The sequence below is a fragment of the Phalangium opilio genome, unplaced genomic scaffold (genome assembly GCF_054372755.1).
Source record: "Phalangium opilio isolate 3A_F unplaced genomic scaffold, DU_Popi_V2 ptg000070l_1, whole genome shotgun sequence".
NCBI lineage: Eukaryota > Metazoa > Arthropoda > Arachnida > Opiliones > Phalangiidae > Phalangium > Phalangium opilio.
In genome coordinates, this window is record NW_028324182.1 from 478551 (window position 1) to 496516 (window position 17966).

The following is a 17966-nucleotide window of genomic DNA, read 5'->3' on the forward strand; positions in this document are numbered from 1 at the left end:
TGAGGCAAATTAACCATCATCTTTTTAAAACAATAACAAAAAGAAAATATGTTTGCTTTTTTCATATCTATTGGAATTTAAAAGAGGAAAAAAAGTGAAAAAGCCAACGGCACGCAGTGTTCCTAAGTGGTCTCCCTACCAAGTACTGACTGCGCTCGACGCTGCTTAACTTCGGTGATCGGACGAAAACCGGTGTTTTCAGCGTGATATGGCCGTTGCCGAGAGTGGTATTTAATAATTCGAATTTAAATTAAGTGAGACAAATTAACCTTCATCTTTTTAAAACAATAACAAAAAGAAAATATGTTGGCTTTTTTCATATCTATAGGAATTTAAAAGAGGAAAAAAAAGTGAAAAAGCCAACGGCACGCAGTGTTCCTAAGTGGTCTCCCTCCCAAGTACTGACTGCGCTCGACGCTGCTTAACTTCGGTGCTCGGACGAGAACCGGTGTTTTCAGCGTGATATGGCCGTTGCCGAGAGTGCTATTTAATAATTCGAATTTAAATTAAGTGAGACAAATTAACCTTCATCTTTTTAAAACAATAACAAAAAGAAAATATGTTGGCTTTTTTCATATCTATAGGAATTTAAAAGAGGAAAAAAAAGTGAAAAAGCCAACTGCACGCAGTGTTCCTAAGTGGTTTCCCTCCCAAGTACTGACTGCGCTCGACGCTTCTTAACTTCAGTGATCGGACGAGAACCGGTGTTTTCAGCGTGATATGGCCGTTGCCGAGAGTGCTAGATAATAATTCGAATTTAAATTAAGTGAGACAAATTAACCATCATCTTTTTAAAACAATAGCAAAAAGAAAATATGTTTTCTTTTTTCATATCTATTGGAATTTAAAAGAGGAAAAAAAGTGAAAAAGCCAACGGCACGCAGTGTTCCTAAGTGGTCTCCCTCCCAAGTACTGACTGCGCTCGACGCTTCTTAACTTCGGTGATCGGACGAGAACCGGTGTTTTCAGCGTGATATGGCCGTTGCCGAGAGTGCTATATAATAATTCGAATTTAAATTAAGTGAGACAAATTAACCTTCATCTTTTTAAAACAATAACAAAAAGAAAATATGTTGGCTTTTTTCATATCTATTGGAATTTAAAAGAGGAAAAAAAAGTGAAAAAGCCAACGGCACGCAGTGTTCCTAAGTGGTCTCCCTCCCAAGTACTGACTGCGCTCGACGCTTCTTAACTTCGGTGATCGGACGAGAACCGGTGTTTTCAGCGTGATATGGCCGTTGCCGAGAGTGGTATTTAATAATTCGAATTTAAATTAAGTGAGACAAATTAACCTTCATCTTTTTAAAACAATAACAAAAAGAAAATATGTTGGCTTTTTTCATATCTATAGGAATTTAAAAGAGGAAAAAAAAGTGAAAAAGCCAACGGCACGCAGTGTTCCTAAGTGGTCTCCCTCCCAAGTACTGACTGCGCTCGACGCTGCTTAACTTCGGTGCTCGGACGAGAACCGGTGTTTTCAGCGTGATATGGCCGTTGCCGAGAGTGCTATTTAATAATTCGAATTTAAATTAAGTGAGACAAATTAACCTTCATCTTTTTAAAACAATAGCAAAAAGAAAATATGTTGGCTTTTTTCAAATCTATAGGAATTTAAAAGAGGAAAAAAAAGTGAAAAAGCCAACTGCACGCAGTGTTCCTAAGTGGTCTCCCTCCCAAGTACTGACTGCGCTCGACGCTTCTTAACTTCAGTGATCGGACGAGAACCGGTGTTTTCAGCGTGATATGGCCGTTGCCGAGAGTGCTAGATAATAATTCGAATTTAAATTAAGTGAGACAAATTAACCATCATCTTTTTAAAACAATAGCAAAAAGAAAATATGTTTTCTTTTTTCATATCTATTGGAATTTAAAAGAGGAAAAAAAGTGAAAAAGCCAACGGCACGCAGTGTTCCTAAGTGGTCTCCCTTCCAAGTACTGACTGCGCTCGACGCTGCTTAACTTCGGTGATCGGACGAGAACCGGTGTTTTCAGCGTGATATGGCCGTTGCCGAGAGTGCTATTTAATAATTCGAATTTAAATTAAGTGAGACAAATTAACCTTCATCTTTTTAAAACAATAACAAAAAGAAAATATGTTGGCTTTTTTCATATCTATAGGAATTTAAAAGAGGAAAAAAAAGTGAAAAAGCCAACTGCACGCAGTGTTCCTAAGTGGTCTCCCTCCCAAGTACTGACTGCGCTCGACGCTTCTTAACTTCAGTGATCGGACGAGAACCGGTGTTTTCAGCGTGATATGGCCGTTGCCGAGAGTGCTAGATAATAATTCGAATTTAAATTAAGTGAGACAAATTAACCATCATCTTTTTAAAACAATAGCAAAAAGAAAATATGTTTTCTTTTTTCATATCTATTGGAATTTAAAAGAGGAAAAAAAGTGAAAAAGCCAACGGCACGCAGTGTTCCTAAGTGGTCTCCCTTCCAAGTACTGACTGCGCTCGACGCTGCTTAACTTCGGTGATCGGACGAGAACCGGTGTTTTCAGCGTGATATGGCCGTTGCCGAGAGTGCTATTTAATAATTCGAATTTAAATTAAGTGAGACAAATTAACCTTCATCTTTTTAAAACAATAACAAAAAGAAAATATGTTGGCTTTTTTCATATCTATAGGAATTTAAAAGAGGAAAAAAAAGTGAAAAAGCTAACGGCACGCAGTGTTCCTAAGTGGTCTCCCTCCCAAGTACTGACTGCGCTCGACGCTGCTTAACTTCGGTGATCGGACGAGAACCGGTGTTTTCAGCGTGATATGGCCGTTGCCGAGAGTGCTAGATAATAATTCGAATTTAAATTAAGTGAGACAAATTAACCATCATCTTTTTAAAACAATAACAAAAAGAAAATATGTTTGCTTTTTTCATATCTATTGGAATTTAAAAGAGGAAAAAAAAGTGAAAAAGCCAACGGCACGCAGTGTTCCTAAGTGGTCTCCCTCCCAAGTACTGACTGCGCTCGACGCTGCTTAACTTCGGTGATCCGACGAGAACCGGTGTTTTCAGCGTGATATGGCCGTTGCCGAGAGTGCTAGATAATAATTCGAATTTTAATTAAGTGAGACAAATTAACCATCATCTTTTTAAAACAATAACAAAAAGAAAATATGTTTGCTTTTTTCATATCTATTGGAATTTAAAAGAGGAAAAAAAAGTGAAAAAGCCAACGGCACGCAGTGTTCCTAAGTGGTCTCCCTCCCAAGTACTGACTGCGCTCGACGCTGCTTAACTTCGGTGCTCGGACGAGAACCGGTGTTTTCAGCGTGGTATGGCCGTTGCCGAGAGTGCTATTTAATAATTCGAATTTAAATTAAGTGAGACAAATTAACCTTCATCTTTTTAAAACAATAACAAAAAGAAAATATGTTTGCTTTTTTCATATCTATTGGAATTTAAAAGAGGAAAAAAAGTGAAAAAGCCAACGGCACGCAGTGTTCCTAAGTGGTCTCCCTACCAAGTACTGACTGCGCTCGACGCTGCTTTACTTCGGTGATCGGACGAGAACCGGTGTTTTCAGCGTGATATGGCCGTTTCCGAGAGTGGTATTTAATAATTCGAATTTAAATTAAGTGAGACAAATTAAGCTTCATCTTTTTAAAACAATAACAAAAAGAAAATATGTTGGCTTTTTTCATATCTATAGGAATTTAAAAGAGGAAAAAAAAGTGAAAAAGCCAACGGCACGCAGTGTTCCTAAGTGGTCTCCCTCCCAAGTACTGACTGCGCTCGACGCTGCTTAACTTCGGTGCTCGGACGAGAACCGGTGTTTTCAGCGTGATATGGCCGTTGCCGAGAATGCTATTTAATAATTCGAATTTAAATTAAGTGAGACAAATTAACCTTCATCTTTTTAAAACAATAACAAAAAGAAAATATGTTGGCTTTTTTCATATCTATTGGAATTTAAAAGAGGAAAAAAAAGTGAAAAAGCCAACGGCACGCAGTGTTCCTAAGTGGTCTCCCTCCCAAGTACTGACTGCGCTCGACGCTGCTTAACTTCGGTGATCCGACGAGAACCGGTGTTTTCAGCGTGATATGGCCGTTGCCGAGAGTGCTAGATAATAAATCGAATTTAAATTAAGTGAGACAAATTGACCTTCATCTTTTTAAAACAATAACAAAAAGAAAATATGTTTGCTTTTTTCATATCTATAGGAATTTAAAAGAGGAAAAAAAAGTGAAAAAGCCAACTGCACGCAGTGTTCCTAAGTGGTCTCCCTCCCAAGTACTGACTGCGCTCGACGCTTCTTAACTTCGGTGATCGGACGAGATCCGGTGTTTTCAGCGTGATATGGCCGTTGCCGAGAGTGCTAGATAATAATTCGAATTTAAATTAAGTGAGAAAATTAACCATCATCTTTTTAAAACAATAGCAAAAAGAAAATATGTTTTCTTTTTTCATATCTATTGGAATTTAAAAGAGGAAAAAAAGTGAAAAAGCCAACGGCACGCAGTGTTCCTAAGTGGTCTCCCTTCCAAGTACTGACTGCGCTCGACGCTGCTTAACTTCGGTGATCGGACGAGAACCGGTGTTTTCAGCGTGATATGGCCGTTGCCGAGAGTGCTATTTAATAATTCGAATTTAAATTAAGTGAGACAAATTAACCTTCATCTTTTTAAAACAATAACAAAAAGAAAATATGTTGGCTTTTTTCATATCTATAGGAATTTAAAAGAGGAAAAAAAAGTGAAAAAGCCAACGGCACGCAGTGTTCCTAAGTGGTCTCCCTCCCAAGTACTGACTGCGCTCGACGCTGCTTAACTTCGGTGATCGGACGAGAACCGGTGTTTTCAGCGTGATATGGCCGTTGCCGAGAGTGCTAGATAATAATTCGAATTTAAATTAAGTGAGACAAATTAACCATCATCTTTTTAAAACAATAACAAAAAGAAAATATGTTTGCTTTTTTCATATCTATTGGAATTTAAAAGAGGAAAAAAAGTGAAAAAGCCAACGGCACGCAGTGTTCCTAAGTGGTCTCCCTCCCAAATACTGACTGCGCTCGACGCTGCTTAACTTCGGTGATCCGACGAGAACCGGTGTTTTCAGCGTGATATGGCTGTTGCCGAGAGTGCTATTTAATAATTCGAATTTAATTAACCTTCATCTTTATAAATCAATAAGAAAAAGAAGATTTGTTTGCTTTTTTCATATCTCATGGAATTTAAAAGAGGAAATAAAGTGAAAAAGCCAACGGCACGCAAAGTTTACAAGTACTGACTGCGCTCGACGCTGCTTAACTTCGGTGATCGGACGAGAACCGGTGTTTTCAGCGTGATATGGCCGTTGCCGAGAGTGCTAGATAATAATTCGAATTTAAATTAAGTGAGACAAATTAACCATCATCTTTTTAAAACAATAACAAAAAGAAAATATGTTTGCTTTTTTCATATCTATTGGAATTTAAAAGAGGAAAAAAAAGTGAAAAAGCCAACGTCACGCAGTGTTCCTAAGTGGTCTCCCTCCCAAGTACTGACTGCGCTCGACGCTGCTTAACTTCGGTGATCGGACGAGAACCGGTGTTTTCAGCGTGATATGGCCGTTGCCGAGAGTGCTATTTAATAATTCGAATTTAAATTAAGTGAGACAAATTAACCTTCATCTTTTTAAAACAATAACAAAAAGAAAATATGTTGGCTTTTTTCATATCTATTGGAATTTAAAAGAGGAATAAAAAGTGAAAAAGCCAACGGCACGCAGTGTTCCTAAGTGGTCTCCCTCCCAAGTACTGACTGCGCTCGACGCTGCTTAACTTCGGTGATCGGACGAGAACCGGTGTTTTCAGCGTGATATGGCTGTTGCCGAGAGTGCTATTTAATAATTCGAATTTAATTAACCTTCATCTTTATAAATCAATAAGAAAAAGAAGATTTGTTTGCTTTTTTCATATCTCATGGAATTTAAAAGAGGAAATAAAAGTGAAAAAGCCAACGGCACGCAAAGTTTACAAGTACTGACTGCGCTCGACGCTGCTTAACTTCGGTGATCGGACGAGAACCGGTGTTTTCAGCGTGATATGGCCGTTGCCGAGAGTGCTAGATAATAATTCGAATTTAAATTAAGTGGGACAAATTAACCATCATCTTTTTAAAACAATAACAAAAAGAAAATATGTTTGCTTTTTTCATATCTATTGGAATTTAAAAGAGGAAAAAAAAGTGAAAAAGCCAACGGCACGCAGTGTTCCTAAGTGGTCTCCCTCCCAAGTACTGACTGCGCTCGACGCTGCTTAACTTCGGTGATCGGACGAGAACCGGTGTTTTCAGCGTGATATGGCCGTTGCCGAGAGTGCTATTTAATAATTCGAATTTAAATTAAGTGAGACAATCTTCATCTTTTTAAAACAATAACAAAAAGAAAATATGTTTGCTTTTTTCATATCTATAGGAATTTAAAAGAGGAAAAAAAAGTGAAAAAGCCAACGGCACGCAGTGTTCCTAAGTGGTCTCCCTCCCAAGTACTGACTGCGCTCGACGCTGCTTAACTTCGGTGCTCGGACGAGAACCGGTGTTTTCAGCGTGGTATGGCCGTTGCCGAGAGTGCTAGATAATAATTCGAATTTAAATTAAGTGAGACAAATTGACCTTCATCTTTTTAAAACAATAACAAAAAGAAAATATGTTTGCTTTTTTCATATCTATAGGAATTTAAAAGAGGAAAAAAAAGTGAAAAAGCCAACTGCACGCAGTGTTCCTAAGTGGTCTCCCTCCAAAGTACTGACTGCGCTCGACGCTTCTTAACTTCGGTGATCGGACGAGAACCGGTGTTTTCAGCGTGATATGGCCGTTGCCGAGAGTGCTAGATAATAATTCGAATTTAAATTAAGTGAGACAAATTAACCATCATCTTTTTAAAACAATAACAAAAAGAAAATATGTTTGCTTTTTTCATATCTATTGGAATTTAAAAGAGGAAAAAAAGTGAAAAAGCCAACGGCACGCAGTGTTCCTAAGTGGTCTCCCTTCCAAGTACTGACTGCGCTCGACGCTGCTTAACTTCGGTGATCGGACGAGAACCGGTGTTTTCAGCGTGATATGGCCGTTGCCGAGAGTGGTATTTAATAATTCGAATTTATATTAAGTGAGACAAATTAACCATCTTTTTAAAACAATAACAAAAAGAAAATATGTTGGCTTTTTTCATATCTATAGGAATTTAAAAGAGGAAAAAAAAGTGAAAAAGCCAACGGCACGCAGTGTTCCTAAGTGGTCTCCCTCCCAAGTACTGACTGCGCTCGACGCTGCTTAACTTCGGTGATCCTACGAGAACCGGTGTTTTCAGCGTGATATGGCCGTTGCCGAGAGTGCTAGATAATAATTCGAATTTAAATTAAGTGAGACAAATTGACCTTCATCTTTTTAAAACAATAACAAAAAGAAAATATGTTTGCTTTTTTCTTATCTATAGGTATTTAAAAGAGGAAAAAAAAGTGAAAAAGCCAACTGCACGCAGTGTTCCTAAGTGGTCTCCCTCCCAAGTACTGACTGCGCTCGACCCTTCTTAACTTCGGTGATCGGACGAGAACCGGTGTTTTCAGCGTGATATGGCCGTTGCCGAGAGTGCTATTTAATAATTCGAATTTAAATTAAGTGAGACAAATTAACCTTCATCTTTTTAAAACAATAACAAAAAGAAAATATGTTGGCTTTTTTCATATCTATAGGAATTTAAAAGAGGAAAAAAAAGTGAAAAAGCCAACGGCACGCAGTGTTCCTAAGTGGTCTCCCTCCCAAGTACTGACTGCGCTCGACGCTGCTTAACTTCGGTGATCGGACGAGAACCGGTGTTTTCAGCGTGATATGGCTGTTGCCGAGAGTGCTATTTAATAATTCGAATTTAATTAACCTTCATCTTTATAAATCAATAAGAAAAAGAAGATTTGTTTGCTTTTTTCATATCTCATGGAATTTAAAAGAGGAAATAAAAGTGAAAAAGCCAACGGCACGCAAAGTTTACAAGTACTGACTGCGCTCGACGCTGCTTAACTTCGGTGATCGGACGAGAACCGGTGTTTTCAGCGTGATATGGCCGTTGCCGAGAGTGCTAGATAATAATTCGAATTTAAATTAAGTGAGACAAATTAACCATCATCTTTTTAAAACAATAACAAAAAGAAAATATGTTTGCTATTTTCATATCTATTGGAATTTAAATGAGGAAAAAAAAGTGAAAAAGCCAACGGCACGCAGTGTTCCTAAGTGGTCTTCCTCCCAAGTACTGACTGCGCTCGACGCTGCTTAACTTCGGTGATCCGACGAGAACCGGTGTTTTCAGCGTGATATGGCCGTTGCCAAGAGTGCTAGATAATAATTCGAATTTAAATTAAGTGAGACAAATTGACCTTCATCTTTTTAAAACAATAACAAAAAGAAAATATGTTTGCTTTTTTCATATCTATAGGAATTTAAAAGAGGAAAAAAAAGTGAAAAAGCCAACGGCACGCAGTGTTCCTAAGTGGTCTCCCTCCCAAGTACTGACTGCGCTCTACGCTGCTTAACTTCGGTGATCCGACGAGAACCGGTGTTTTCAGCGTGATATGGCCGTTGTCGAGAGTGCTAGATAATAATTCGAATTTAAATTAAGTGAGACAAATTGACCATCTTTTTAATACAATAACAAAAAGAAAATATGTTTGATTTTTCATATCTATAGGAATTTAAAAGAGGAAAAAAATAGTGAAAAAGCCAACGGCACGCAGTGTTCCTAAGTGGTCTCCCTCCCAAGTACTGACTGCGCTCGACGCTGCTTAACTTCGGTGATTGGACGAGAACCGGTGTTTTCAGCGTGATATGGCTGTTGCCGAGAGTGCTATTTAATAATTCGAATTTAATTAACCTTCATCTTTATAAATCAATAAGAAAAAGAAGATTTGTTTGCTTTTTTCATATCTCATGGAATTTAAAAGAGGAAATAAAAGTGAAAAAGCCAACGGCACGCAAAGTTTACAAGTACTGACTGCACTCGACGCTGCTTAACTTCGGTGATCGGACGAGAACCGGTGTTTTCAGTGTGATATGGCCGTTGCCGAGAGTGCTAGATAATAATTCGAATTTAAATTAAGTGAGACAAATTAACCATCATCTTTTTAAAACAATAACAAAAAGAAAATATGTTTGCTTTTTTCATATCTATTGGAATTTAAAAGAGGAAAAAAAAGTGAAAAAGCCAACGGCACGCAGTGTTCCTAAGTGGTCTCCCTCCCAAGTACTGACTGCGCTCGACGCTGCTTAACTTCGGTGATCCGACGAGACCCGGTGTTTTCAGCGTGATATGGCCGTTGCCGAGAGTGCTAGATAATAATTCGAATTTAATTAACCTTCATCTTTATAAATCAATAAGAAAAAGAAGATTTGTTTGCTTTTTTCATATCTCATGGAATTTAAAAGAGGAAATAAAAGTGAAAAAGCCAACGGCACGCAAAGTTTACAAGTACTGACTTCGCTCGACGCTGCTTAACTTCGGTGATCGGACGAGAACCGGTGTTTTCAGCGTGATATGGCCGTTGCCGAGAGTGCTAGATAATAATTCGAATTTAAATTAAGTGAGACAAATTAACCATCATCTTTTTAAAACAATAACAAAAAGAAAATATGTTTGCTTTTTTCATATCTATTGGAATTTAAAAGAGGAAAAAAAAGTGAAAAAGCCAACGGCACGCAGTGTTCCTAAGTGGTCTCCCTCCCAAGTACTGACTGCGCTCGACGCTGCTTAACTTCGGTGATCGGACGAGAACCGGTGTTTTCAGCGTGATATGGCCGTTGCCGAGAGTGCTAGTTAATAATTTTAATTTAATTAACTTTCATCTTTATAAAACCATAACAAAAAGAAGATATGTTTGTATTTTTCATATTTGGAGGAATTTGAAAGAGGAAACAAAAGTGAAAAAGCCAACGGCACGCAGTATTCCCAAGTATTGTATGCGCTCGACGCTGCTTAACTTCGGTTATCGGACGAGAACCGGTGTATTCAGCGTGATATGGCCGTTGCCGAGAGTGCTAGGTAATAATTCAAATTTAAATTAAGTGAGACAAATTAACCTTCATCATTTTAAAACAATAACAAAATGAAAACATGTTTGCTTTTTTCATATCTATTAAAATTTAGAAGAGGAAAAAAAGTGAGAAAGCCAACGGCACGCAGTGTTCCTAAGTGGTCTCCCTCCCAAGTAGTGACTGCGCTCGACGCTGCTTAACTTCGGTTATCGGAGGAGAACCGGTGTATTCAGCGTGATATGGCCGTTGCCGAGAGTGCTAGTTAATAATTTTAATTTAATTAACTTTCATCTTTATAAAACCATAACAAAAAGAAGATATGTTTGTATTTTTCATATTTGGAGGAATTTGAAAGAGGAAACAAAAGTGAAAAAGCCAACGGCACGCAGTATTCCCAAGTATTGTATGCGCTCGACGCTGCTTAACTTCGGTTATCGGACGAGAACCGGTGTATTCAGCGTGATATGGCCGTTGCCGAGAGTGCTAGGTAATAATTCAAATTTAAATTAAGTGAGACAATTTGACCTTCATCTTTTTAAAACAATAACAAAAAAAACATGTTTGCTTTTTTCATATCTATTAAAATTTAGAAGAGGAAAAAAAGTGAGAAAGCCAACGGCACGCAGTGTTCCTAAGTGGTCTCCCTCCCAAGTAGTGACTGCGCTCGACGCTGCTTAACTTCGGTTATCGGACGAGAACCGTTGTATTCAGCGTGATATGGCCGTTGCCGAGAGTGCTAGTTAATAATTTGAATTTAATTAACTTTCATCTTTATAAATCAATAACAAAAAGAAGATATGTTTGCTTTTTTCATATCTGGTGGAATTTAAAAGAGGAAACAAAAGTGAAAAAGCCAGCGGCACGCAGTATTCCCAAGTACTGTATGCGCTCGACGCTGCTAAACTTCGGTGATCGGACGAGAACCGGTGTTTTCAGCGTGATATGGCAGTTGCCTAGAGTGCTAGATAATAATTCGAATTTAAATTAAGTGAGACAATTTGACCTTCATCTTTTTAAAACAATAACAAAAAAAACATGTTTGCTTTTTTCATATCTATTAAAATTTAAAAGAGGAAAAAAAACGAAAAAGCCAACGGCACGCAGTTTTCCTAAGTGGTCTCCCTCCCAAATACTGACTGCGCTCGACGCTGCTTAACTTCGGTAATCGGACGAGAACCGGTGTATTCAGCGTGTTATGGGCTTTGCCGAGAGTGCTAGTTAATAATTTGAATTAAATTACTTTCATCTTTATAAAACAATAACAAAAAGAAGATATGTTTGCTTTTTTCATATCTGGTGGAATTTGAAAGAGGAAACAAAAGTGAAAAAGCCAACGGCACGCAGTATTCCCAAGTACTGTATGCTCTCGACGCTGCTAACGTCGGCGGTCGGACGAGAACCGGTGTTTTCAGCGTGATATGGCCGTTGCCGAGAGTGCTAGATAATAATTCGAATTTAAATTAAGTGAGACAAATTAACCTTCATCTTTTTAAAACAATAACAAAAAGAATATATGTTTGCTTTTTTCATATCTATTGGAATTTAAAAGAGGAAAAAAAAGTGAAAAAGCCAACGGCACGCAGTGTTCCTAAGTGGTCTCCCTCCCAAGTAGTGACTGCGCTCGATGCTGCTTAACTTCGGTTATCGGACGAGAACCGGTGTATTCAGCGTGATATGGCCGTTGCCGAGAGTGTTACTTAATAATTTTAATTTAATTAACTTTCATCTTTATAAAACCATAACAAAAAGAAGATATGTTTGCTTTTTTCATATTTGGAGGAATTTGAAAGAGGAAACAAAAGTGAAAAAGCCAACGGCACGCAGTATTCCCAAGTATTGTATGCGCTCGACGCTGCTTAACTTCGGTTATCGGACGAGAACCGGTGTATTCAGCTTGATATGGCCGTTGCCGAGAGTGCTAGGTAATAATTCGAATTTAAATTAAGTGAGAAAAATTAACCTTCATCATTTTAAAACAATAACAAAATGAAAACATGTTTGCTTTTTTCATATCTATTAAAATTTAGAAGAGGAAAAAAAGTGAAAAAGCCAACGGCACGCAGTGTTCCTAAGTGGTCTCCCTCCCAAGTAGTGACTGCGCTCGACGCTGCTTAACTTCGGTTATCGGACGAGAACCGTTGTATTCAGCGTGATATGGCCGTTGCCGAGAGTGCTAGTTAATAATTTTAATTTAATTAACTTTCATCTTTAAAAATCAATAACAAAAAGAAGATATGTTTGCTTTTTTCATATCTGGTGGAATTTAAAAGAGGAAACAAAAGTGAAAAAGCCAGCGGCACGCAGTATTCCCAAGTACTGTATGCTCTCGACGCTGCTAACGTCGGCGGTCGGACGAGAACCGGTGTTCTCAGCGTGATATGGCCGTTGCCGAGAGTGCTAGATAATAATTCGAATTTAAATTAAGTGAGACAAATTAACCTTCATCTTTTTAAAACAATAACAAAAAGAAAATATGTTTGCTTTTTTCATATCTATTGGAATTTAAAAGAGGAAAAAAAAAGTGAAAAAGCCAACGGCACGCAGTGTTCCTAACTGGTCTCCCTCCCAAGTAGTGACTGCGCTCGACGCTGCTTAACTTCGGTTATCGGACGAGAACCGGTGTATTCAGCGTGATATGGCCGTTGCCGAGAGTGCTACTTAATAATTTTAATTTAATTAACTTTCATCTTTATAAAACCATAACAAAAAGAAGATATGTTTGCTTTTTTCATATTTGGAGGAATTTGAAAGAGGAAACAAAAGTGAAAAAGCCAACGGCACGCAGTATTCCCAAGTATTGTATGCGCTCGACAATGCTTAACTTCGGTTATCGGACGAGAACCGGTGTATTCAGCTTGATATGGCGGTTGCCGAGGTTGCTAGGTAATAATTCGAATTTAAATTAAGTGAGAAAAATTAACCTTCATCATTTTAAAACAATAACAAAATGAAAACATGTTTGCTTTTTTCATATCTATTAAAATTTAGAAGAGGAAAAAAAGTGAAAAAGCCAACGGCACGCAGTGTTCCTAAGTGGTCTCCCTCCCAAGTAGTGACTGCGCTCGACGCTGCTTAACTTCGGTTATCGGACGAGAACCGTTGTATTCAGCGTGATATGGCCGTTGGCGAGAGCTAGTTAATAATTTGAATTTAATTAACTTTCATCTTTATAAAACAATAACAAAATGAAGATACGTTTGCTTTTTTCATATCTGGTGGAATTTAAAAGAGGAAACAAAAGTGAAAAAGCCAGCGGCACGCAGTATTCCCAAGCACTGTATGCGCTCGACGCTGCTTAACTTCGGTGATCGGACGAGAACCGGTGTATTCAGCGTGATATGGCCGTTGCCGAGAGTGCTAGTTAATAATTTGAATTTAATTAACCTTCATCTTTATAAAACAATAACAAAAAGAAGATACGTTTGCTTTTTTCATATCTTTTGCAATTTAAAAGAGGAAACAAAAGTGAAAAAGCCAACGGCACGCAGTATACCCAAGTACTGTATGCGCTCGACGCTGCTTAGCTTCGTTGATCGGACGTGAACCGGTGTTTTCAGCGTGATATGGCCGTTGCCGAGAGTGCTAGTTTATAATTCGAATTTAAATTAAGTGAGACAAATTAACCTTCATCTTTTTAAAACAATAACAAAATGAAAACATGTTTGCTTTTTTCATATCTATTAAAATTTAAAAGAGGAAAAAAAGTGAAAAAGCCAACGGCACGCAGTGTTCCTTAGTGGTCTCCCTCCCAAGTAGTGACTGCGCTCGACGCTGCTTCACTTCGGCTATCGGACGAGAACCGGTGTATTCAGCGTGATATGGCCGTTGCCGAGAGTGCTAGTTAATAATTTTAATTTAATTAACTTTCATCTTTATAAAACAATAACAAAAAGAAGATATGTTTGGTTTTTACATATTTGGTGGAATTTGAAAGAGGAAACAAAAGTGAAAAAGCAAACGGCACGCAGTATTCCCAAGTACTGTATGCGCTCGACGCTGCTTAACTTCGGTTATCGGACGAGAACCGGTGTATTCAGCGTGATATGGCCGTTGCCGAGAGTGCTAGTTAATAATTCGAATTTAAATTAAGTGAGACAAATTAACCTTCATCATTTTAAAACAATAACAAAAAAAAACATGTTTGCTTTTTACCTCTCCGAGTGACGTATGTCACGGAGAGGTTCTGTAACGATCGTGTGTGTCTGTGTGTCTGTCTGTGTGTGTGTGTCTGTTGTTACACCCACGTGACCGCGTTCGCAGTTTCCAAATCGGAGCAAACGTGTTCGCCATTTCCCAACTGCTTTCACAGTCACGGAAATGGCTCCTCTACTTGAGTTCTCACACCACCATCTTCTGGTCTTTGTCCATCCCACACGGACACCAGTCTGTACTTACTGGCTTCTAATCACCACCATCTTTTTGTCTTCGTTCATCCCACATGGACACCAGTCTGTATATACTGGCTTCTAATCACCACCATTTTCAGGTCTTCGTCCATTCCACTTGGACACCAGTCTGTACATACTGGCTTCTAATCACCACCATCTTCTGGTCTTTGTCCATCCCACTTGGACACCAGTCTGTGCATACTGGCTTCTAAACACCACCATCTACTGGTCTTCCGTCTATTCCACATAGACACCAATCTGTCTCATTGGCTTCGAACTCCATCGTCATCGTTTGGTTTAAGACATTCGCGGCGATCAGCTAGGGTTACGAGAAACGTCTAGCCTCCCTAGAGTGGGTTGTCCACCAAAGGTTTTCGCAATTGCGGTTGTTCTTGCTTTGAAGTGTAGTTCGACACCCTTATATACTACCTATTTGAGCAAGGCGAAGCAACCGGCGTATGCTTCATTTCAAACGCCAATATTAGTCAGATCTCGGAAGAATGTTTAATTGTTCTTTATCAAAACGATGTAACGCTCAATAAGGCAAACAACTGACGAAGAAAATATTTAATACTAATTTTATTTATTTTAATATTTAAGATAATCTTGTTTCTCAACTCAAAATTAATACGGAAAGAGTTAAAAAGCAGCTTATGTTTTTGTCTGTGTGTGTCCGTCCATTGTTATACTAGTGCGTCGCGTTAGCAGTTAGCCTTGTGTTGATGTGTTAAGAAATCATACAGAACCTTAATATTCCCTTTTTCCATAATATAAAGTGAATATGTGGAAGTATTTTTCGTAATTATGATGCATTTAGTACTTTTGGGGCTTTAAAACTCTGTTTCATTTTGATATTCCAAAGATTTTTTTTAATATTGTTATTTGAAATGGCTGTTAATATATTACTTAAGCTATACTACATCTGTATATAGAATAATATTTGGTTTAGTGATTTCATGAAGAAAACTAAGACCTAGACTCCGGCGGGTATAACAAGCGTTATTCGCAATAGTCTTAGTGAAACAAAGAGTAAATAATTGAGGCCTGAGGTGAAGTAAAGTTTTGGCTTTGATTTTCGTGTCTGAAATGAAGAGACATTAACGGTTCAGAGTAAAAGTTAAATACACTATTAAATAATCAGGTTAAGATTTTATAATAGAAGAAAAGATCATGGTGGCAATTAGATTAGTAAAAGGGCTTATGGTAAACTGGTAGTAGCTACAGACTTATTATTCTCTTTATGGTGCGCATTGACTATTAGTGCGTCTAGCTACAATTTAGCTTTGGTGTTATTTAACGTTAACATTCATGTTGGCAAACTAAGAATATTGTTGAGGTGAGACGAGACGATAGTTTTTACACTGCAAACCAGTTGTGAATGTAGCTATCAGAATATAGGGTAAACAACTGAAGCGTAGACTTCATTTCCTGTTCTTTTCCCCATTAACTGATTTCCATGTAACCAAGATTTATCCTTATTCGATGTGAAATGTCGTCTGCTTTACTGTACATTCGCTACGTTTGGAATACTGCTTCAATATTTCGTAAATTTTTACTTCAAAAAAGTGAAATAATTCCATATCTAGGTAAATAAGTTTGTAGTAGTAGACCTCTTGACTCGGAGAGGTAATATTTTGGTTTTCCCAACTTGTTTCATATCTATTAAAATTTAAAAGAGGAAAAAAAAGTGAAAAAGCCAACGGCACGCGGTGTTCCTAAGTGGTCTCCCTCTCAAGTACTGACTGCGCTCGACGCTGCTTAACTTCGGTGATCGGACGAGAACCGGTGTATTCAGCGTGATATGGTCGTTGCCGAGAGTGCTAGTTAATAATTCGAATTTAAATTAAGTGAGACAAATTAACCTTCATCATTTTGAAACAATAACAAAATGAAAACATGTTTGCTTTTTTCATATCTATTAAAATTTAAAAGAGGAAAAAAAAGTGAAAAAGCCAACGGCACGCAGTGTTCCCAAGTGGTCTCCCTCCCAAGTAGTGACTGCGCTCGACGCTGCTTAACTTCGGTTATCGGACGAGAACCGGTGTATTCAGCGTGATATGGCCGTTGCCGAGAGTGCTAGTTAATAATTTTAATTTAATTAACTTTCATCTTTATAAAACCATAACAAAAAGAAGATATGTTTGCTTTTTTCATATTTGGAGGAATTTGAAAGAGGAAACAAAAGTGAAAAAGCCAACGGCACGCAGTATTCCCAAGTATTGTATGCGCTCGACGCTGCTTAACTTCGGTTATCGGACGAGAACCGGTGTATTCAGCGTGATATGGCCGTTGACGAGAGTGCTAGGTAATAATTCGAATTTAAATTAAGTGAGACAAATTAACCTTCATCATTTTAAAACAATAACAAAAAGAAAATATGTTTGCTTTTTTCATATCTATTGGAATTTAAAAGAGGAAAAAAAAAGTGAAAAAGCTAACGGCACGCAGTGTTCCTAAGTGGTCGCCCTCCCAAGTACAGACTGCGCTCGACGCTGCTTAACTTCGGTTATCGGACAAGAACCGTTGTATTCAGCGTGATATGGCCGTTGCCGAGAGTGCTAGTTAATAATTTGAATTTAATTAACCTTCATCTTTATAAAACAATAACAAAAAGAAGATATGTTTGCTTTTTTCATATCTGGTGAAATTTAAAAGAGGAAACAAAAAGGAAAAAGCCAACGGCACGCAGTTTTTCCAAGTACTGACTGCGCTCGATGCTGATTAACTTCGGTGATCGGACTAGAACCGGTGTTTTCAGCGTGATATGGCTGTTGCCGAAAGTGCTAGTTAATAATTCGAATTTTAATTAAGTGAGACAAATTAACCTTCATCTTTTTAAAACAATAACAAAAAGAAAACATGATTGCTTTTTTCATATCCATCCATAACAATACTCATTTAAAGTGATTTCATCTCGATTGATCCATAAATAAAAATGAACCTCGATTTTTAATAACATTTTCAAAATCGACGTTTCTCGGCCAGAGAAAAACATTTTGAGAATTTTTTCACTATTTTAAAATATAACCATTGAAACCATTGTTTTTGTACTTTTTGCTTTAAATCAAGCAAATATAACGATATATATCCAAAAAACTGTTAAAATTCAATTTCCAATAAGAAATAGTTGTCACGGATTTTGTATCTTGAAGAAAAAAAACATGCGATTTTTTCGGTACACTTTTTAATGAATTTTTTTCTGGACAAATTTTTGACCGAATTCAGCTTATTTACCTATAAAATACTCATTAAAAGTGATTTCATCTCGATTGATCAATAAATAAAAATGAACCTTGATTTTTAATAACATTTTCAAAATCGACGTTTCTCGGCCAGAGAAGCACATTTAGAGAATTTTTTCACTTTTTTAAATTATAACCACTGAAACCACTATTTTTGTACTTTTTGCTTTAATTCAAGCAAATGTAACGATATTCATTCAAAAACTGTTCAAATTCAATTTTCAATAAGAAATCGTTGTCACGGATTTTGTATCTTGAAGAAAAAAAACATGCGATTTTTTCGGTACACTTTTTAATGCATTTTTTTCTGGACAAATGTTTGACCGAATTCAAA

At 37.6% G+C, this 17966-nt stretch overlaps 22 non-coding genes and 27 pseudogenes across 22 annotated transcripts; all 49 read right to left on the minus strand.

Annotated features, from left to right (window-relative positions):
- Positions 1-101: 101 nt before the first annotated feature.
- Positions 102-220, minus strand: LOC149660404 (5S ribosomal RNA). Its single transcript, XR_016369702.1, has one exon. It is a non-coding gene; the product is annotated as a 5S ribosomal RNA (ribosomal RNA).
- Positions 221-357: 137 nt separating this feature from the next.
- LOC149660405 (5S ribosomal RNA) lies at positions 358-476 on the minus strand. Its single transcript, XR_016369504.1, has one exon. It is a non-coding gene; the product is annotated as a 5S ribosomal RNA (ribosomal RNA).
- Positions 477-613: 137 nt separating this feature from the next.
- Positions 614-732, minus strand: LOC149660406 (5S ribosomal RNA; annotated as a pseudogene).
- Positions 733-868: 136 nt separating this feature from the next.
- LOC149660407 (5S ribosomal RNA) lies at positions 869-987 on the minus strand. Its single transcript, XR_016369189.1, has one exon. It is a non-coding gene; the product is annotated as a 5S ribosomal RNA (ribosomal RNA).
- A 137-nt stretch (positions 988-1124) lies between these two features.
- LOC149660408 (5S ribosomal RNA) lies at positions 1125-1243 on the minus strand. Its single transcript, XR_016369192.1, has one exon. It is a non-coding gene; the product is annotated as a 5S ribosomal RNA (ribosomal RNA).
- A 137-nt stretch (positions 1244-1380) lies between these two features.
- On the minus strand, positions 1381-1499 carry LOC149660409 (5S ribosomal RNA). The gene has a single exon (XR_016369505.1). It is a non-coding gene; the product is annotated as a 5S ribosomal RNA (ribosomal RNA).
- A 137-nt stretch (positions 1500-1636) lies between these two features.
- Positions 1637-1755, minus strand: LOC149660410 (5S ribosomal RNA; annotated as a pseudogene).
- A 136-nt stretch (positions 1756-1891) lies between these two features.
- On the minus strand, positions 1892-2010 carry LOC149660411 (5S ribosomal RNA). Its single transcript, XR_016369454.1, has one exon. It is a non-coding gene; the product is annotated as a 5S ribosomal RNA (ribosomal RNA).
- A 137-nt stretch (positions 2011-2147) lies between these two features.
- On the minus strand, positions 2148-2266 carry LOC149660412 (5S ribosomal RNA; annotated as a pseudogene).
- A 136-nt stretch (positions 2267-2402) lies between these two features.
- LOC149660413 (5S ribosomal RNA) lies at positions 2403-2521 on the minus strand. Its single transcript, XR_016369456.1, has one exon. It is a non-coding gene; the product is annotated as a 5S ribosomal RNA (ribosomal RNA).
- Positions 2522-2658: 137 nt separating this feature from the next.
- Positions 2659-2777, minus strand: LOC149660414 (5S ribosomal RNA). The gene has a single exon (XR_016369667.1). It is a non-coding gene; the product is annotated as a 5S ribosomal RNA (ribosomal RNA).
- Positions 2778-2914: 137 nt separating this feature from the next.
- Positions 2915-3033, minus strand: LOC149660415 (5S ribosomal RNA). Its single transcript, XR_016369627.1, has one exon. It is a non-coding gene; the product is annotated as a 5S ribosomal RNA (ribosomal RNA).
- Positions 3034-3170: 137 nt separating this feature from the next.
- On the minus strand, positions 3171-3289 carry LOC149660416 (5S ribosomal RNA). The gene has a single exon (XR_016369244.1). It is a non-coding gene; the product is annotated as a 5S ribosomal RNA (ribosomal RNA).
- Positions 3290-3425: 136 nt separating this feature from the next.
- Positions 3426-3544, minus strand: LOC149660417 (5S ribosomal RNA; annotated as a pseudogene).
- A 137-nt stretch (positions 3545-3681) lies between these two features.
- Positions 3682-3800, minus strand: LOC149660418 (5S ribosomal RNA). The gene has a single exon (XR_016369506.1). It is a non-coding gene; the product is annotated as a 5S ribosomal RNA (ribosomal RNA).
- Positions 3801-3937: 137 nt separating this feature from the next.
- Positions 3938-4056, minus strand: LOC149660419 (5S ribosomal RNA). The gene has a single exon (XR_016369628.1). It is a non-coding gene; the product is annotated as a 5S ribosomal RNA (ribosomal RNA).
- Positions 4057-4193: 137 nt separating this feature from the next.
- On the minus strand, positions 4194-4312 carry LOC149660420 (5S ribosomal RNA; annotated as a pseudogene).
- Positions 4313-4447: 135 nt separating this feature from the next.
- Positions 4448-4566, minus strand: LOC149660421 (5S ribosomal RNA). The gene has a single exon (XR_016369457.1). It is a non-coding gene; the product is annotated as a 5S ribosomal RNA (ribosomal RNA).
- Positions 4567-4703: 137 nt separating this feature from the next.
- LOC149660422 (5S ribosomal RNA) lies at positions 4704-4822 on the minus strand. Its single transcript, XR_016369424.1, has one exon. It is a non-coding gene; the product is annotated as a 5S ribosomal RNA (ribosomal RNA).
- Positions 4823-4958: 136 nt separating this feature from the next.
- Positions 4959-5077, minus strand: LOC149660423 (5S ribosomal RNA; annotated as a pseudogene).
- Positions 5078-5198: 121 nt separating this feature from the next.
- Positions 5199-5301, minus strand: LOC149660424 (5S ribosomal RNA; annotated as a pseudogene).
- A 137-nt stretch (positions 5302-5438) lies between these two features.
- Positions 5439-5557, minus strand: LOC149660425 (5S ribosomal RNA; annotated as a pseudogene).
- A 137-nt stretch (positions 5558-5694) lies between these two features.
- On the minus strand, positions 5695-5813 carry LOC149660426 (5S ribosomal RNA). The gene has a single exon (XR_016369216.1). It is a non-coding gene; the product is annotated as a 5S ribosomal RNA (ribosomal RNA).
- Positions 5814-5935: 122 nt separating this feature from the next.
- Positions 5936-6038, minus strand: LOC149660427 (5S ribosomal RNA; annotated as a pseudogene).
- A 137-nt stretch (positions 6039-6175) lies between these two features.
- On the minus strand, positions 6176-6294 carry LOC149660428 (5S ribosomal RNA). Its single transcript, XR_016369426.1, has one exon. It is a non-coding gene; the product is annotated as a 5S ribosomal RNA (ribosomal RNA).
- A 132-nt stretch (positions 6295-6426) lies between these two features.
- LOC149660429 (5S ribosomal RNA) lies at positions 6427-6545 on the minus strand. The gene has a single exon (XR_016369246.1). It is a non-coding gene; the product is annotated as a 5S ribosomal RNA (ribosomal RNA).
- Positions 6546-6682: 137 nt separating this feature from the next.
- On the minus strand, positions 6683-6801 carry LOC149660430 (5S ribosomal RNA; annotated as a pseudogene).
- Positions 6802-6937: 136 nt separating this feature from the next.
- LOC149660431 (5S ribosomal RNA) lies at positions 6938-7056 on the minus strand. Its single transcript, XR_016369458.1, has one exon. It is a non-coding gene; the product is annotated as a 5S ribosomal RNA (ribosomal RNA).
- Positions 7057-7190: 134 nt separating this feature from the next.
- Positions 7191-7309, minus strand: LOC149660432 (5S ribosomal RNA). The gene has a single exon (XR_016369240.1). It is a non-coding gene; the product is annotated as a 5S ribosomal RNA (ribosomal RNA).
- A 137-nt stretch (positions 7310-7446) lies between these two features.
- LOC149660433 (5S ribosomal RNA) lies at positions 7447-7565 on the minus strand (annotated as a pseudogene).
- Positions 7566-7702: 137 nt separating this feature from the next.
- Positions 7703-7821, minus strand: LOC149660434 (5S ribosomal RNA). The gene has a single exon (XR_016369218.1). It is a non-coding gene; the product is annotated as a 5S ribosomal RNA (ribosomal RNA).
- Positions 7822-7943: 122 nt separating this feature from the next.
- On the minus strand, positions 7944-8046 carry LOC149660435 (5S ribosomal RNA; annotated as a pseudogene).
- Positions 8047-8183: 137 nt separating this feature from the next.
- On the minus strand, positions 8184-8302 carry LOC149660436 (5S ribosomal RNA; annotated as a pseudogene).
- Positions 8303-8439: 137 nt separating this feature from the next.
- Positions 8440-8558, minus strand: LOC149660437 (5S ribosomal RNA). Its single transcript, XR_016369498.1, has one exon. It is a non-coding gene; the product is annotated as a 5S ribosomal RNA (ribosomal RNA).
- Positions 8559-8692: 134 nt separating this feature from the next.
- On the minus strand, positions 8693-8811 carry LOC149660438 (5S ribosomal RNA; annotated as a pseudogene).
- Positions 8812-9173: 362 nt separating this feature from the next.
- On the minus strand, positions 9174-9292 carry LOC149660439 (5S ribosomal RNA; annotated as a pseudogene).
- Positions 9293-9414: 122 nt separating this feature from the next.
- On the minus strand, positions 9415-9517 carry LOC149660440 (5S ribosomal RNA; annotated as a pseudogene).
- Positions 9518-9654: 137 nt separating this feature from the next.
- Positions 9655-9773, minus strand: LOC149660441 (5S ribosomal RNA). Its single transcript, XR_016369427.1, has one exon. It is a non-coding gene; the product is annotated as a 5S ribosomal RNA (ribosomal RNA).
- Positions 9774-10134: 361 nt separating this feature from the next.
- Positions 10135-10253, minus strand: LOC149660442 (5S ribosomal RNA; annotated as a pseudogene).
- A 359-nt stretch (positions 10254-10612) lies between these two features.
- LOC149660443 (5S ribosomal RNA) lies at positions 10613-10731 on the minus strand (annotated as a pseudogene).
- Positions 10732-11090: 359 nt separating this feature from the next.
- Positions 11091-11209, minus strand: LOC149660444 (5S ribosomal RNA; annotated as a pseudogene).
- A 360-nt stretch (positions 11210-11569) lies between these two features.
- LOC149660445 (5S ribosomal RNA) lies at positions 11570-11688 on the minus strand (annotated as a pseudogene).
- A 361-nt stretch (positions 11689-12049) lies between these two features.
- Positions 12050-12168, minus strand: LOC149660446 (5S ribosomal RNA; annotated as a pseudogene).
- Positions 12169-12530: 362 nt separating this feature from the next.
- LOC149660447 (5S ribosomal RNA) lies at positions 12531-12649 on the minus strand (annotated as a pseudogene).
- A 361-nt stretch (positions 12650-13010) lies between these two features.
- LOC149660448 (5S ribosomal RNA) lies at positions 13011-13129 on the minus strand (annotated as a pseudogene).
- A 584-nt stretch (positions 13130-13713) lies between these two features.
- On the minus strand, positions 13714-13832 carry LOC149660449 (5S ribosomal RNA; annotated as a pseudogene).
- Positions 13833-16084: 2252 nt separating this feature from the next.
- On the minus strand, positions 16085-16203 carry LOC149660450 (5S ribosomal RNA; annotated as a pseudogene).
- A 137-nt stretch (positions 16204-16340) lies between these two features.
- Positions 16341-16459, minus strand: LOC149660451 (5S ribosomal RNA; annotated as a pseudogene).
- Positions 16460-16822: 363 nt separating this feature from the next.
- On the minus strand, positions 16823-16941 carry LOC149660452 (5S ribosomal RNA; annotated as a pseudogene).
- Positions 16942-17966: the final 1025 nt, after the last annotated feature.